General features: G+C 28.4%; 1 protein-coding gene across 2 annotated transcripts in view; it reads left to right on the forward strand.

Moving 5' to 3' along the window:
• LOC125878199 (guanosine nucleotide diphosphate dissociation inhibitor 2-like) overlaps positions 1-17,958 on the forward strand; it is a 225,755-nt gene that overhangs the window by 36,325 nt on the left and 171,472 nt on the right. The gene's annotated exons all lie outside the window — the stretch shown is intronic.

The raw sequence follows: 17,958 nt of genomic DNA on the forward strand, positions 1-17,958 counted from the left end.
CAACTAAGTTCACGGAATACATGCCACCTCCATCGGCAATTCTAGAACAGATGGAAAGGCTTGCCTAATATTTTTTGTCTTTCTTGATTCATTAGTAAATTGATTTTGATTCTCTATTATTCTTTCGTTCTATTTTATGTGAGGTAGTTTGATTCGACACAAAGCTTAAGAAAGAAAGGTAACTTTTAAAACTTGTGATCTAAATTTGTGTGGCTATAAATATTTTATAGTTAAATTGTTAGTTAATATAGAAATGTATCATTTCTTTTTAACTGACTAAAAAGAAAAGTAAGTCACATAAATTGAGACAGAGGGAGTAACTTTTTTTTTTTTCTATTTTAGCCTACCTTTCTTTTTATCATTTTCCAAAGTATTGGTAAACTTGGACCGTATGCAAAAGATATTCGCCCATATCACAAGAAGACTGGAAGAAAATAATTTATCACGATCTTATTTACCAAGCTCAGGACTAGAGGAGCATTTTAGGATTTTGTGGTATCGCTTGTAATGTAATAAGGATGAAGTCTCAATAGTAATGTCCCTAAGTTTTGAATTTGAAACTTTAGGATTCTCAACCACTTCATTGAGGTTGATGGGTATATAATTAAGTGAAAAGAGGCAAATATAATCATCAATTTGACAGTTTAGAGCATATCTCTCGTTATCAAAGTTATTCAAATATTATCAGCATTTAACAAATTATGCATATATACCAACGACGACTAATGAATAATATAACCCTTGGAAAGTTGAGTTTTTGGATAATTTTAGATTCGGATCTAATTTTGATTATGTATTATGTCATATAAGAACAAGTTGATTAATTCACAATTCAACAATATCAATAGAAATCACAACATTTTTTCTTCTTCTTTTATCTTATTTATGGTTTAACATACTGAAAGTATAATGTTGAGTTACTTCAGTAGAATCAGCAGCTCATCTCACGTTTTAGGATTCAAACCAAGAATCATACCAATTTCATTAGATATATATTTCAACTAAAGTTCCTGTTTTCTAATCCAATTCTTCCACCATTCACCAACAAATCCCAATTAGATTCAGTCATGCTACACTTTTTACTTATTGGGCGAACCCAAGTACTCTCTTTCCGTCTCAAGAAACAACTCTCAAGTACAATATTAGTTAGACATGAAAAAACTATTAATAACTCCTTCAACACTTGATAGGTACAATCTATCGTGACCTTTTTTTTATCAACAACAAACTAGTTTAAGAAATCAAATTAAATAGAAAGAAATAGTTATCATCAAAAACAAGAAGTTGTGAGGTATATTGCAATCAAATATTGTTGAATTCTGAAGAAAATACAATTGAAGCATTTGGAGAAGATCTTGGAAAGCTCAGGAACTAATGTTCCATTTTAACATTGTCTCGCGATGCATTACTCCCTTTTAATATGGCAGCAACCATGAATTTTTCTCGCATTGTTGCATTCTTAAGCAAATATTTTACCAACAACAGTATAGACTTATTTTCACTTAGTGATCCATAAAAGTCAATGAAGTTGATGGTCTTGAGATGTCGCAATGAGCAATTAGAATCATGTGTCTCGAACCACTTGCTATATTCATCATCATCATCTTTGTAGCTCAACGACAAGTTCTGCAGGAAAAGATCCGCTAACATTAGTTAGTTATTCTCCTTATAAATATACATTGTCTTCTTCTTTCATTAGTTGTTTGATACTCCCTCTGTCCTTAATTACTTGTCCACTTTTCTTTTATTAGTTGTCCATAATTATTTGTCCATTTTGACAAATCAAGAAATAACAAAAAAGAATTTCTTAATATACCCTCAATTTATTACTTTGAAAAATGTAAAACTTCTTGAAAATCTTAAATTTTTAATTCATGCACTTTCATAATTAATAGGAGTAAAATAGTAAACTCACTATATCAATTATGTTTTCTTAATAGGTCAAAAATGAACAAGTAATAAAGGACAGAGGGAGTATAAAGAATCTAAAGTATAACAAAAAGAAAAAAGTCTAAGCAAACTTACTTCCCATTCGTATTCGTACCAGTCAATCACCAATGTCTCAATATCCAATGAACTCTGTATAAAGCTATAAATTCCGGATATGTCTAGTGATTCTAAGATTCATAAACCTGGATGCACCACGGACCCAATTCAAGTTTCTCTACATGGCCAACACCGTGAAGAAGTTCCTTCAAATAGCTACATTCCTTCTCCAAGTTGCATTCTTCGTCAAATTCTAAAAATATGATTGTACTGACGAGTGAAGCCACATTTCTCGGGTTCAAACATATCTTATTGTAATATCCGAATAGTTCAAGATATTGAAGATGAGGGGCTAATATTTCAATTTGAATGTCATCGTTCTCATTTTGGCAATCAAGTATGCTTAAATATGTCAGTTTCATAGAGCTAACTTCAAGACGACTAATCCCCAATACATTTTTCAGTTCCAAATCCTCCAAGTTAGGGCAACCGGATAATACCTTTTCCAATACACCATCCGTTAAATTCAAAGACGCGATTGAAAGAAAAGTAAGACGACTCCAGTTAATACTACCACAAGGTTTCAATTCACATTTCCTTAAATCCAAACTTTTCAAATACTTATTCTTATATGCAAATTGTGGAAACTCATATCTCGAATTACTTTCCTTATCAAATCCAAGAGTAAAACATTCAACCACAGCGACTTTAGTAGCAAAATGTACCCATAAATCAACATCTTTAACATAACTTGTGTTGTACCTAAAGAGGAATTCAAGTGTTAATTCTTCAACATTAACAAATTTTCACTTTATTTGGATTATTTCATATTGTATTGTATCGTTATGTATTGTTTAACGAACACAATGTTTAAATAGATCATATCGTTCTTCATTGTTATATAATATCACACATATACAATCTGAACAATAAGAAAAGTAGGGTACAATATAAAGTTACTATAAAAATGTAGGGTACAAGATAAAAATATGATTGTTAAATACTAATAAATAAACACAAAATAGAAGAAAAATATTATGATATCTACACGATCACACCAAATCAATCATTACACAAAATAAAAATTTTCATGAATTTAAACTAACAACACAATACAATACAATGGGTAAAAACCATCCAAACAAGGGGTAATTAGTGGCAAAATGTACATATAAATCAACATCTTTAACATAGCTCTTGTCGTACCTAAAGAGGAATTCAAGTGTTAATTCTTCAACATTAACAATTTTATTAGCAAATGTATCTATAAATCAACATCTTTAACATAACTCTTGTATCACATATAGAGAAATCCAAGTGTTAATTCTTCAACATTAGCAACTTTACACTCTATTTGAATGACTATTACGTATTATTTCATAATATACAATTTGACTGGTAAATATAAATGAGAGAAAATATATTAAGATAACAGATACGATCACACCAAATCAATTATATTCCAACCATCCAAACAATGCGTTAGTAGCAAAATGTATTAAAAAATCAACTTATTTAACATAACTTTTGTCATACCAGGGGAGAATGACTCTGAACTCTACGATTTTCATCCAATAGCTTAGACAAAATGTGCAGCAGAATTGACTCCGGCAAATCACTGAGTCGATCTTCCGACACCTTGATTTTCTTCTGTATTTCCATGGCCTACAAGTTGAAGGAGCTCTCTGTATTTTATAGAAAACTACAAAATTACATATACATGTTACTCTCTCTGTTTTAATTTACTAGTTCTGGATATGCGTTGTGCATGTGTTTCTCATATTTAAGTTCTTTGAATTCAGAAGACAGTTAATATTATATGTATCTCTTCATATGCTCTAATGTTTATTAAGTTCTTTGAATTTAAAAGGGTAAATGTTTTTTGCACTATTTTTACTAGTGTGAGTTGAATATTTCGGTTCCCCTCCCTTTCAAGTTTCATCATATATAGAAGAATTAGGTAAAAAAAGAAGATTTCAAAAGGGTTCTTTCATTAAATAATATATAAGATTAAAAGAACAATACAAGACATATTTCTTACTTTCAAGCATATTAATATCATTCTCAATACATCTATTTATAAGATTACGTTGAGGAACATCAAAAGGTGTCATAAATATGACATTATTCCTTGAGAAAATGTGGAAGAATATGGGATTGTGGATTATCTATGAGAGGAGATGAAAGTGTGAGTATTAGTATTACTACTCATTGGAAATTATATCTAAAAAGTTATAACCATCCACAATTTAAAAATTATTTACAACATTAATTTCTATTTTGAGATCAGTAGTTGCAAAATAGTTATTTATAATGGATGATTACTACATTGATTTGGTGACTCGTGATCAAATTGTTGCAAAGCTTTTGTTATTACCATTTGCTTATATTGTCTTAATTATTTTTTTAATGCATAATTTATGTAAATACTTTTTGCGTGATCAATGTGCATAACTTAAATTCAATCTTTTTGTAGTTTAGACATTAATAAACACAATAAAGGTATTGATTCCCTTTGATCAATGTTGTATAACTTAAATTCTATCTTTTTGTAGTTTAGACATTTAGAAACACAATAATGGTATTGATTCTCTTCGTTCTTATATTAATTGTCCATTTTCGCTATTATACTTCTCCTAAGAAATCTCTCTCTCTCTCTATATATATATATAAAGCTGGGTGATAAAAATCTGATGTGACACCCTTCTTAGGGCAGGATTGCCATTTATTTTTTTTGCCTTTTTTTTCTTAATTTGTTCTTTACAAAAATTCAGAAAAAAATACACTTAAATATTTTCTCTTTCCTCATTATTACTACACTATTTATATCTTCCTAAAATTCCTCTTTTTCCTTTTTGTTTTTCATTTCTTTACAAAAATTCAGAAAAAAGTACACTTAAATATTTTCTCTTTCCTCATTATTACTACACTATTGTTGTAAAACTAAAGTAAAACAAGACAAGAAATATAAAAAATGATAGCAATAGAAATAGTAAAACAAGAGATGAGAGCTTTTCTTATTATTCCAAGTCTTCAAGTGTATACAATATGAACCCTTGCCTCTATTTATAGTGTAACATAGAGGCATACAAAAGGTTAGTCATAAACATGACATTAACATGAATATAATGGAGGAGGTTATGAAAGTGAAAGGTTACAAGAATAATGGTGTTATAAAGTTGGAGGTTATGGAGGTTATGGTTATCTTCATAATGGAGGAAAGTAATGGAGATAATGGGTGAGAGTAACTTCTTGGTGTAGTGGACATCCACACTATAATATTTTATAACACTCCCCCTTGGATGTCCATAGATAATATGCCTCGTTAAAACCTTACTAGGAAAAAACCCCGTGGGAAAAAATCCTAGTGAAGGAAAAAGAGTACACATATCTTTTAATACGCTTTGAATGTTGCCTCGTTAAAAACCTTACCAGGAAAACCAATTGGGATAAAACCATGGTTAAGGAAAAGAGTACAACACGTATTTTTCTCCCCCTGATAAAAACTTTAGTTGATATCTCGGAGACGATGCATTCCAATCTTATATCACAACTTCTCAAATATTGATGTTGGCAATCCTTAATGAATAAGTTTACAAGATTATCACTTGAACGAGCCTTTGAACGTCTATGTCACCATTTTGTTGAAGATCATGTGTGAAAAAGACTTTTGATGAAATATGCTTTGTCCGATCTCCTTTGATTGTATCTTCCCTTCAATTGAGCTATATATTATTTTCGTATATGGTGGCTGGAATATCATTTGCCAAAGGAAAATCACATATTTTCTGAATATGATAGATTATGATTCCAACCAAACACACTCCCGACTTACTTCATAGATCAATAATATTTCTGCATGCTTTGAAGGAGTGGTTACCAATGTTTGATTCTTTGAATGCCAAGATATTGTTGTGTCTCCATATGTAAATAAACAGTCAATTTGCGATCGAGCTTTATGCAGATCAAATAAATATCCTTCATCTACATAATCAATTCATTTCTGACTCGAGGATTGATCATTTCAATTTTATTGAAGCTCGTCTTTTCTTCTGAAAGAAAGTCACACATCTTCTATGCATTGAGTCACTTGATTTGTTAGTTTCTTGTCATAACTTGAATGATAATATGACAATCCTTTCACATAACTTTCGTTATGTATATCAAATAATCTTCTAGCACTTGCATAACCAGCAATCTGTAAGTGCACCAATTGCACTAATACATGACATTTTAAATCATTTTCATGAGGTTGAAAAGATTCTTTCTCTGTGTTAAGCAATCTCAGAACCATTGGGTACTCAATGGAATTGTTTTAAGACCTTTTAAATCCTTCAAGAATTTTCATATAACCTTCATCGTCTAGTTAGACATGATAATCAGGTATTATACATATTCAAGTATTTTATCTATTGCCAGACTGAAATAAGTCTCATTGCATCCACCACTGGAGAACATATCTCCATTTAATAATGTCAGGACTTCTGCGAAAACCCTTTATGCCTCGAGGCACAAACAATACTTTATATCTTACGGTTATACTTTCGCACAATGATTCATTTGTACCCCACTGACATATATTTTGATATATGAACTATAAGTTCAAAAATATCACTTTTCTAAGTGAAACAAAATATACTTGAATAGTACATTTTATTTGGCCAATCATTTATCTGTCCACATTATATGACAGATTCGAATTTAAGATCCTTGTAACTACTTATAGCATTGAGTGTTACTTCATATCAAAGATACTGTCGACGGTCATTTGACTTGATTCCAACATGACATAACTTATCGAGATCTCTTCATTTTTCATCATTTTCAGATATCTGAACCTTTGCCAAGGTTTTATGAAGTGTTATGTCATAGTGCTCTTTCAAAGCACTTACCTCATTATCATGACCATTTTGATAATTTGCTCCTCTCCTTCCTCAATGAGTTTTACATTTGGAATCGATTGGTCTATCATACTTCTGGCATACCATAGACTTTGTCCTTCAAGGACTATTTATTGGAGCATTTGCAGCTTAATTAAAATATTAGGTCAGCAAATACATCTGGCAAATTATTTGCAACATTTTGCCAATGAATTATCTCTTGAACTTCAAGTTCACATGTTTTTTTTTAACGAGGATCTAGATAATTCACCCCACACATAATTTCAGCTACTAAACATATCTCCCCCTAATGTTAGGAAATCTAACATTCACCCCCAACCTCATTTGGGGATCCATCTTTGTGCGTGGTGGAGCAATAAAATCATATGTGCACACATCAAATTTTTTAAATGGAAATTATTTGGTTCCTGACTCTGAACCAATTGTGGTGGGAGAACCTTGTTGGCTTGATGCATACACGTTAAATAAACTCATCTCATACCAAATTTTATTTGAGAGATTTGTTCTCATAATCATTGGTCTAGCTATAATTGGAGGCATACAATTTCTGCTAAACCAACCAACATTATCAACATAATTTTATAGTTTGGAACTGTGCTCTTAATTTAACAATTCGAGCAAACAACCTTACAAAAACCAATTTGTAAGTTGACATAAATGCACATGTGATCATACCATAGATGCATCTATTAAATCGTAATAGTGAATGGTCCACATGGCAAGTGAACGGGCCCATATTCACCTTTCTATATGTTCCAAATAATTTCAGGGGATACAATCCCAACCATAGTTGATATAATGATCATTTTATCATGAGAACAAGCAACACAATAGAATTCTTGAAGAATCTTTTATTTCTTCAAACATATAGTCACATGAATTCTCAATTTCTTTTGCATCACATTTGAATCGGAATGGCCAACCGATTATGCCAACTGATATTTATTCTAGTAAACTTCTAGTTTACTTTTGCATGTGATTCCTTCATCATGCCCATATTTTTATTCAACAAACAAGAGAAAAGCGGGCAACCTTTTATGTAAATATTCATAACCCGCTTTGATTGTAGTAATTTGAAGATATTTAATCTTTCAATAATTTACAGTCTCAATATAACAATTTTTCTTTTCAATTCCTCTGAAACTTAAAAAGTTTCGTTTGAGACTTACTACAACCTCAATATTATGAACTATTTCATTTTCTGGATAGTAACAAATTAGTCCTTCCGAAACTTTCAATTAATTTTGTGTAATGCCAAAAATTTCACAACACCATTCTTATGGTGACCATCTCCTTCAAAGAGAAAATTATTATTATTGTCATGGTTAAAATTATTACTGCAAGACTTATTTCTTGATAACCAATGACAAATTTGTGTTGCCACACAATAACATTTATTTTGGTCATCACCATAACCTTTATAGAAAAGAATTATTTCTTTCTTTTTGTCCTCCAATAGTTCATAATAAAACATTCCACAATATTTGTGTAGTACTCAAAGTATATGACCAAAATGACCATTTATGTCAAAATATATATTTTCTTTCAATATCTCAAACCTCCCGTAGAGGTGAGATGTGGCAATTATCCAACCATACATGAACATGTCCTTATCCATATGAACACAAGTCACATTCTCTTCAAGAAATGAACATAACCATTTTGTACATGTTCCATAAGTTTTTATTAGAAACTCATTGTCATGCTTTGGCATTATCAAATTTATGTGACTCACCTCAACATCACTTTAAGGGGTCAAATGTACCAAATGTACTACCACTTTGTATTCATTTATTTTGATGGAGGATTTACAAAACTTTTCAAATTGGCTTGCATCAACAACAATGTGCCCAATATCTTTTCATACCACTTTGATGGATAAAAATTACATTCACATTTGAAGGACCATCTTAATAAACAATGTGCCCAATAACCTTTCATACCACAATGATGACCATTAACATTTTACCACACCCATATTCATACATTCAACCACTTGTCATTTTTCAGACATAATATGCACTGCTACCACATTCACATTAGAGAATGGAACAAAATAATTGGGCAAATTTCATGACTTTCAGTCAAAAGTATACAACTTTAGGTTAGTCATCATCATATCATCATTATAGTGTATTAGGACTTAAACCCAATGTCTTACCCATATAAAGACGCCTTTGGTCATAAATCAATGGGACTTGAACCCAACTTCTTATTATCATGGAGCACCGAGACTTTACTCGATGTCTTACCCACTCGGTGCGGTGAAACTTGAATTCACCGTCTTACCCTCAATCAATGTCTTAATAAACCAAATGCATTACCAATAAAATAAATATTGAATACCATAAATATAATCTGAATTTGACTTAAAATTGAGTTATAATGAACAAAACTAATTAATTAGAACAACATGTTGGAATCATGTAAAAGTCCCAAGTTAAAATGAATTAAAACCTTTTAACATTCCTTCTCAATATTGTTACGAAGATTTAACATAATTTACTAACCATTTTAAAATAACCACAAAACAAACTTTGTTAGTACAAATAATATTAATAACTCAACAAGTAAATGTTTAGATAAAGAAAAATAAAGAAGTACAAAAGTAACCAATAATGATAATCCAATCAATATGTATATGCCACATAACTCAATAACTTATCTTTTAATAAAACAAGATCATAAAGAACAATTTCTTTACAAATTTTTAACTTACAAAACTAATTTTACTATTTAAATATATAAGTGATCAAATTAAAAGTTTGCTCAAAGTAAAAGCAACTTGCTGGACTCATATGATTTTGAGATGGTAAGAAAACTAATGATGCATAATCAAAAGTAAAATATAAAATAAGTTTCACATGCAAAAGAAAGTATATAGGTGGAAAAAGAAATGCACATTAACAATTATATTAATCATTCACCTTGTTCACAAGTAAAATATAAAATAGATTCCACAATAATTTACCTTGTTTCCAAGAGAAAAATAAACACAATTAATTTACCTTCTTTTATTTACTTTGCTTCAATCCTGCAATGGTAGAACATTCGTGCTGATAACGTGTTGTAAAACTAAAGTAAAACAAGACAAGAAATATAAAAGATGATAGCAATAGAAATAGTAAAACAAGAGATGAGAGCTTTTCTTATTATTAAAAGTCTTCAAGTGTATACAATATGAACCCTTGCCTCTATTTATAGTGTAACATAGAGGCATACAAAAGGTTAGTCATAAACATGACATTAACATGAATATAATGGAGGAGGTTATGAAAGTGAAAGGTTACAAGAATAATGGTGTTATAACGTTGGAGGTTATGGAGGTTATGGTTATCTTCATAATGGAGGAAAGTAATGGAGATAATGGGTGAGAGTAACTTCTTGGTGTAGTGGACATCCACACTATAATATTTTATAACAACTATCTATATGTTCCTAAAATACATTTTTTGCTCTTTTTGTTTTTTGTTTTTTTTTTTCCAAAATAAATTGTGCTTTTACAAATTTCAGAAAAAAGACACTTACATTTTCTTTTCCCTCATTAATTCTATACTATCTCCATAACTCACATCTCCATAAACTGTGTTAGAAAACTACTCTCTCTGTCCCTAATTATTCATTCATTTTTCCTTTTATAGTTGTCCCTTATTACTTATCAATTTTGACAAATCAAGAAAGGACAATTTTTTTTTACCTATTATACCCTCAATTAAATGACTAATTATTTTGAAAAATGTAGAACTTTTCATCCACTTGATAATTAATAGGGGTAAAATGGTAAACTCACTATATCATTAATTATTTTCTTAATAGGTGTGTCAATTCATAAGTGGACAAGTAATTAGGGACAGAGGGAGTAATTTTCTTTTAAAAAAATTGAAAAGTCCCTCATTTAATTAAAAAAGAATTGCGTTATCTTCACCCATCCCATTCAAGCTTTTTGTTCCTCTTAATTAACCCATAAATGGGTTCTTTAAGTTTCAGTTTTTTTTTAATTTTGATTATGTATTATTATTACCTATTAAAGACGTTTATTATTCATTAAAACAATAATTACATGCTTATACTAAAAATATATAAATAACATTAAAAATATACTCTTCAACTATTTTCCATCTTTCAGGTAATAAGTAATAGATTTTATGTTATTTTTTAGGGTGAAAGAAGTTCCTCGATCTTATCTCTCTTTGAGCACATAGTAATATTAATGAGAATCATATTTGCTATATTATATTTGGTGATCTTGAAAAAATCAAACTTTCTGTATAAACAAGACCATCATGAATGCTTCTTGCATCTATATCATCACAATGAAGAGGCCATATTGAATTAAGTAATACATTATACGTCCTATATACCATTCCTTTCCAACAGAAGTAGCTAAGTAGCACTTCATCATCTGAAAACCTATTTATTGGTATGATGACACAATCACCAGCAACCTCATTACTTGGTATTGTGAACCATTTTGTCCAAGATTTTTTGACACCATAGTCTTTTAGTACCCATATATAAAAATCTTCATGCTTATGATAAAGACAGAGTTTTCCTCCCAACACTGATACACCCATTATAACGAGTCCCAACACATATACACCCACCAGAATCCCTGGCAACGGTATCTCTCCATACATCTCATCTGAGATATTAAATGAAACCACGAAATTCCTTGGACAGCGACCGATCCAATGAAATGCTCCATGTAGAAATGCCAAACATAATTCCCTATCAGATATTTTAGTTACACTCATCCTACCTGAGGTTTCTTCAATTTTTCTCCAGGAACCACTTTTAAGTGCTAGAATTTCATCAGGTATTTCGTCGTGCGTGTCAATCCTAAGGATCTTATATTCATCACTAGTAGCGTCATATCCCAATCCATAAACATATTCCTCTTGTGGTGGAATTTCAACATGGCTTGGAAGTATCATTCCATAACAATAATATGGATGGCTCTACTTCTTCATCATTCCAACGTGCGGCACTTGGGTAATAAACAGTTTTGGGGAATTTTGCTTCTTGGCGTGAGTATTGAGATGCTTCTTTTTAAAGTAAGGTTCACATATTAATGTATTTCAAGATTTTGAAATACACTTGAATCGAAGAAGAGACTTCATGAATAGTCATTCCTTGTGTTGTTTATGATAGTACAGATTTTATGTTACTTCCTCTATAAATCGTATTTATCATTTCTTTTGATGCCATGTGATTTATTCTTTCGAATACTTTTTTTTTTTTTTAATTATGAAATTATATTATTAGTTTTGATGTATGATTGTGATATTTTGCAAATTATAAATAGGTGAAATCATGAAGTTATATGTGGATGTAATTTTACATATTTGATAAGTTGATATCTTCTTCCTTTTTTCAACTTCAATATGTATAAATTTTCATAAATCAAAATTATGTTTTCTTTTCCAGTTATTAGTGTTTTTGGTGTCATTTATTTTCTCTCTTTTAGAAATAATTTATCTTCTTACATTATCTTGTATTTTTTAAGAGATAGTATGATTTGTTCTTTTGAATGCTCTTTTTATTATTTTTAATTATGAAATTATATTATTACTTTTGATATATGATTGTGATATTTTGCAAATTCTAAATAGGTGAAATAATGAAGTTATATATGGATGTAATTTTACATATTTGGTAAGTTGATACTTCTTCCTTTTTTCATCTTCAATATGTATTAATTTTCATAAATCAAAATTATGTTTTCTTTTGCAGTTATTAGTGTTTTTGTGTCATTTATTTTCTCTCTTTTAAAAATAATTTATCTTACTTTATCTTGTAATTTTTTTGGAGATTGTATTTTTGTTGCTTAGTGTTAGCTTCAAATTTGAACAACATGTCAATAATAATAATAAAAGAAAATTTTATTTTAAAATAAATTTTATCAAATAATTTACATATTATTAGTGATAAATTGGTAGATGATAAAATTCTCAATTATCTAAAGAAGGATTCTCAATTAAATTGTTAGCTTCATATTATTATTGATGATAAATTTTTTAGTTGTCCAAAGAAGGATTCTCAACTAAATTGAAGCTTGAAATTAATTTTGTTGCATTTTGAATCTCACTCTTGTAAGAAAAAAAAAAGAATTTTCTCTCATCTCAATTTTGTATCCCTAATTTTATTTTATGAAATGAACAATTCATTTTAGATTTTATGAATTTGTAACATAACATTAATGATTTCGAACTACGAAAATAATTATTTAGAGAATGAAATTTTCCTTCCTCATATTTAAATCCTATCTAATTACTTTAATTTTTCAATTTACAATTAAAATTCCTTAAACTTATACTCCTATATAGATTTTAAGAGTCATATATGAAATATTCTCTTTTTGATAGTTATACAATTTGATCTACCCTTTCGTAATCATATTGGTAGGAACATGTAAATATACACTTACAAGAGTACTATCACAAGAAAAACAAAAAGGGTAATTAAAAAAAGAAGGGAGAAACACAATTTTTTTTTTTTACTTATTATTCTTTATCCCTCTTTCTTCAATTTTGGAGAGGCTGAAATAAATAGAATGTTTTATAACTCTCTTTCCATCAATAATATTAGAATTTAGCTCAAAATGTTTAGACCTTTCATTGAATTTTTTGGCAACATTTCCGATTGCTATAAAGGATAAAGGGGAGCATGAGTAAAAAATTCACTAGATTTTTTTAAAGTAGAAGTTTTATTTGATTTCTTTTCTTGACGATTCTTAAACTACTGACTTAATTAGGTAAAAACTTATCATTACTACATCGATGAGTTGTTGGTATGAATATTCAAATACACTTTTACAAATTAAAGTATAAAATAATTTTATATTAACTGAAATTTTTAAGACCTATTGTTATTTCAATTACTTGTAAGTAGTTCATTATACAAGTTTATCACAAATTTTACATAAAAAAATTTCAAATTGCTCATTTTTCTTCTACTAAACTATATATATATACTAGAAAGCAATTGCCCGTGCCAGCACGGGCCCAATATTATTAAGTATTTTTTTAGTTAAGTTTGTTTTTACGTGAAATTGAAAAAAATAAATTTGATGGATGTAAGGTGGTGTTCGTTATGTAAAATATTAATTTTTCTATATTTGATCAGTTAAAATCTTTGCAATATATTTTCTCTAGGAAATAATTTTTTTTCCTTTTAAAATGAGGAAATGATTTCTATAATAGATGTATGAAAAAAAGAAGTTACACATGATATTCTACATTGATAATGTCTTCCTCCGTTTTCAACCACACCTCATCTTTATCCCATAATATGGAGCTCCCCCCATCTTCATCCCCACCACCACACACATCACTACCCTCTACCTTCGCCTCTTACAGTATTTGTCTAAATTATATAAAAATGCTTTTAGGATAATAATTTTTGCCAACCTATCAAAAACAAGAAAATAAATAAGAAACATATTTATTTTCCTAGAAATCATTTCTAAAATAATATTTTTAATCTTAACAAACACAAGTAAGTAATTATTAATGATATACTCATAGTATTGCATACTAAAAATATAATACGCTCTCAATCCATGAATAAATGTTGATTGTCAAATAATAAATTATTATACTCATGGAAACATTATACCATTAGATACTTAAAGCGACACTTTATACACATATAGAGTATTACTATTTATATATTAGTGAAAGATGATACATTTTTTCAATAGTCATCAAGGTTCTTATTTTTAGATTATTTTACCAAAAACATATTACGGAATAATTTTATTAATTATATTTTAAAATTTATTATCAATATATCATTGTTGAAATAACAATTAGGATAAAAATAAAGAAAATGTGCATACTATACTAATTAATTTAATCTTAGACTCTCAATTATCTAGGAGTTTAACTTGACTATTAGTATTTTATAGAATTACTTAACGATAATGATAAAGTCAGGAAAAAATAATTAAAAAATAATTAATTTTCTTAATTTATTAAAATAAACAAGTAAAATATTATTTTATTATTATAAGAGTCAAATTAAAGATAACATTTACTATTTACTTTATTAATTATAATTAGCGGATATGAATTGATTTTCGAGAAAACTCTCAGCCAATAAGAGGATAACATTTTCCTTGATTCCTATAATTGATTCTTCTTATTATTTATCCTTTCTACCATCTCTTCTTATTATATGTTATGTCATCTCATTTTTACTTGTCATATTTGGACTTATATATTCATTAAAAAAATAATTTATAGGTTAAATAATTAATATTAAAAATATAATATAATTTTTTTAAAAAAATTATTCTTAATATATGAAAATTGACAATAAAAATAAAAAAAATATTTTTAAATAATGGACAAGTAAAAGACGAATGAAGTATGTACTCCATCCGACCCTTTTGACTTGTGAAATTTTGACTTGACACACCTCTTAAGAAAATAATGATTGGTATAATGAGTTTATCATTTTACTCTTATTAATTGGTAAAGTTTTAAACATATTTACTCACTACATTTTTTAAAAATATTAATTTAATGTTAATAAATTAAAGGTATAATAGGAGAAAAAGATTTTTTTTCTTGATTTGTTAAATATATTTGACAAATAAATAAAAATGGAGAAAGTATCTATGAAATTTATGCCAAATGGAAGAGGGAAAAAACGGAAGTGGACCAAAGCCCACGTCTTATAATACTTATGGCAAATAGAAAAGTGAGGTTCATTATATTCTTCAATGACAGGGCAGGATTTGTAATTAAATAAAAAAGATTGGACTTTTTTTAAAGCTCTTGCTGAGGTACAAAAAACAAAGAAAGAAATACAACTTTTTGAAGAAAGTTTATCTTGCAAAATCTTTTGTAAGACTTTAATAACATTTATGGCAAATAGAAGAAAGTGGGACCCATCATATTCAGCTTGGGTAGGGCATACTTTGTAATTAAATAGAAAAAGGAGGATCTTTTTAAGTGTTCTTACTTAGGTTCAAATAACAATGCAAAAGTTACAATATTTTTAAGTAAGCTTATCTTGCAATTTTTTTAAAGGACTTTAATACCTCCAAACTTTAATTTAATGTCAGAAAACTGACATGTTGAAATTGCCTCAAAACTCTCTCTTCTAATATATAAATATATATATATAAAAAAACAACTATAAATGAGTTATTCAGAACTTTTGTTTTCAATTTCTTTCTTATTGTGTTATTGTAATTACTTTCTTTTAAAATGTAATTATAGGTTGGATTTAATTTTCAAATTAAGTTTTGCAACAACATATGAGTTGAAATTATAAACTTATACATGAATAATTATTTGGAACAAAAAAGTAATCAAAATTATAATTTTAGATTGTTTATAATATTAAGCTATTAGATAAAAATTAAATCATAAGTTCATGGATTTTTTTTTGACCGCGTGAAGTGCGAATAAGTTCCCTAGTATTACTATAAGAATCATTGAATTTAGTATGAAACTATGATAATTAGATTATTACTTAACTGAAGCTTTTCATATCAATTTTTATGTTTTCATTTTTTTATCAACAATTTTAAATTGAAAATGCAGCATGAGACTTTTTAACAATTTTTCTGAATAGATAATATCAGAATTGTAACTTAATTTGTATTTATATCTTTTATTTTATCATTTATTAATTATTTTAAAATATATTTAATATCTTTTTATATCCTCGCGAAACGCGGACAAGTACACTAGTTATAAATAAGAGAGATAGTTAATTTTACTTATTTAGCCACTACAATTTTTTTTGAACCTTTACAAACTCGTTTATACATTCAAATAGAATTAATTATAAGGATAGAATGAGAAAAAAATAATTAATTTTATCTTTTTTGTAGATTGAGAATAATTTAGAATAACTATTTTTAGTAATATAAACAACTAATATGAAATCGAAGGAGAAACACTTATAGTGTCAAGAGAATGTTAAACCATGCCCAACTCAATATACAAGCCTTTAAGACAAGGGTTTTAGGCCGCTAAATTTTGGGGTCATTTTCCAATAGTTATTAAAAGTAATATTAGGTGTATAGATATCTTTTTCTAAATAATATATTGAATTAAGCTAGAAATTTTTTTGTAGTAGTCTCCTATGCTCAACAAATTAAACAACTATCCAAAGTTTAAAGGGAAAAAGGATAAATATACCCCCAAACTATCATAAATGATATGTTAATACCCTCCGTTATACTTTAAGGTTGTATATGCCCTTACCGTCATTCTTTTGGGCTGTATATATCCTTGAATCTAACGGATGGACACGTGGCATCATCTAAATTATTTACCCGATTTTATTTATTTTTTACCCAAAAATTAAAAATCCACCCGACCCACAACCAAAATGGGTGGTGCTAAAATCCCCTCTTCATTTTCATCAAAAATCATCCCTTTATTCTTCTCAACCCACCATAACCATGGAATCAAGAACTCATCTTTCAAGGAAGAAGATGACTTGTTCACTAAAACTACTATTTTCTTCACTTTCACTAACATCCCTGCAAGTTATGTGAATCTTGTGTCTTTCAATTTTTTTAAATATGTAGCTTTATGCTTGCTAAACAAAAAAAATTTAAATTCATCTTCATTTAGCACTGTAGGAATCTAGGTTATTGGGTGTTTTATACATCATCTATTTCAAAAATATTTTCAACACATTTCATTAATAACAAATCAATTTGAGCTTGAAATTTTTGATTTGATTGTAGACCCACTTTAAAGCTTGAAGCTTTGTCCATCAATGGTGATTGTATTTTCTCAAACCCTTTCAACAATAACAAATCGATTTGAGCTTGAAATTTTCGATTTGAATGTAGACCCACTTTAAAGCTTGAAGCTTTGTCCATCAATGGTGGTAGTATTTTCTCAACCCCTTTCAACAAATAATAAATTGATTTGAACCAAAAAAAAAAAAAATTGATTTCTTGATTTTGATTGAAATAATATGCTTCTAGGTTTTTGTTTGTGAGATTTGGAAAATGAATTGAAGAATACTTCTCCTTTTATTTGATTTTTAATGAAGATGAAAAGCTATGTTTTTTATTTTTTAGTTTTAAATGTCA

The sequence above is a fragment of the Solanum stenotomum genome, chromosome 10 (genome assembly GCF_019186545.1).
Source record: "Solanum stenotomum isolate F172 chromosome 10, ASM1918654v1, whole genome shotgun sequence".
Classification (NCBI taxonomy): Eukaryota; Viridiplantae; Streptophyta; class Magnoliopsida; order Solanales; family Solanaceae; genus Solanum; species Solanum stenotomum.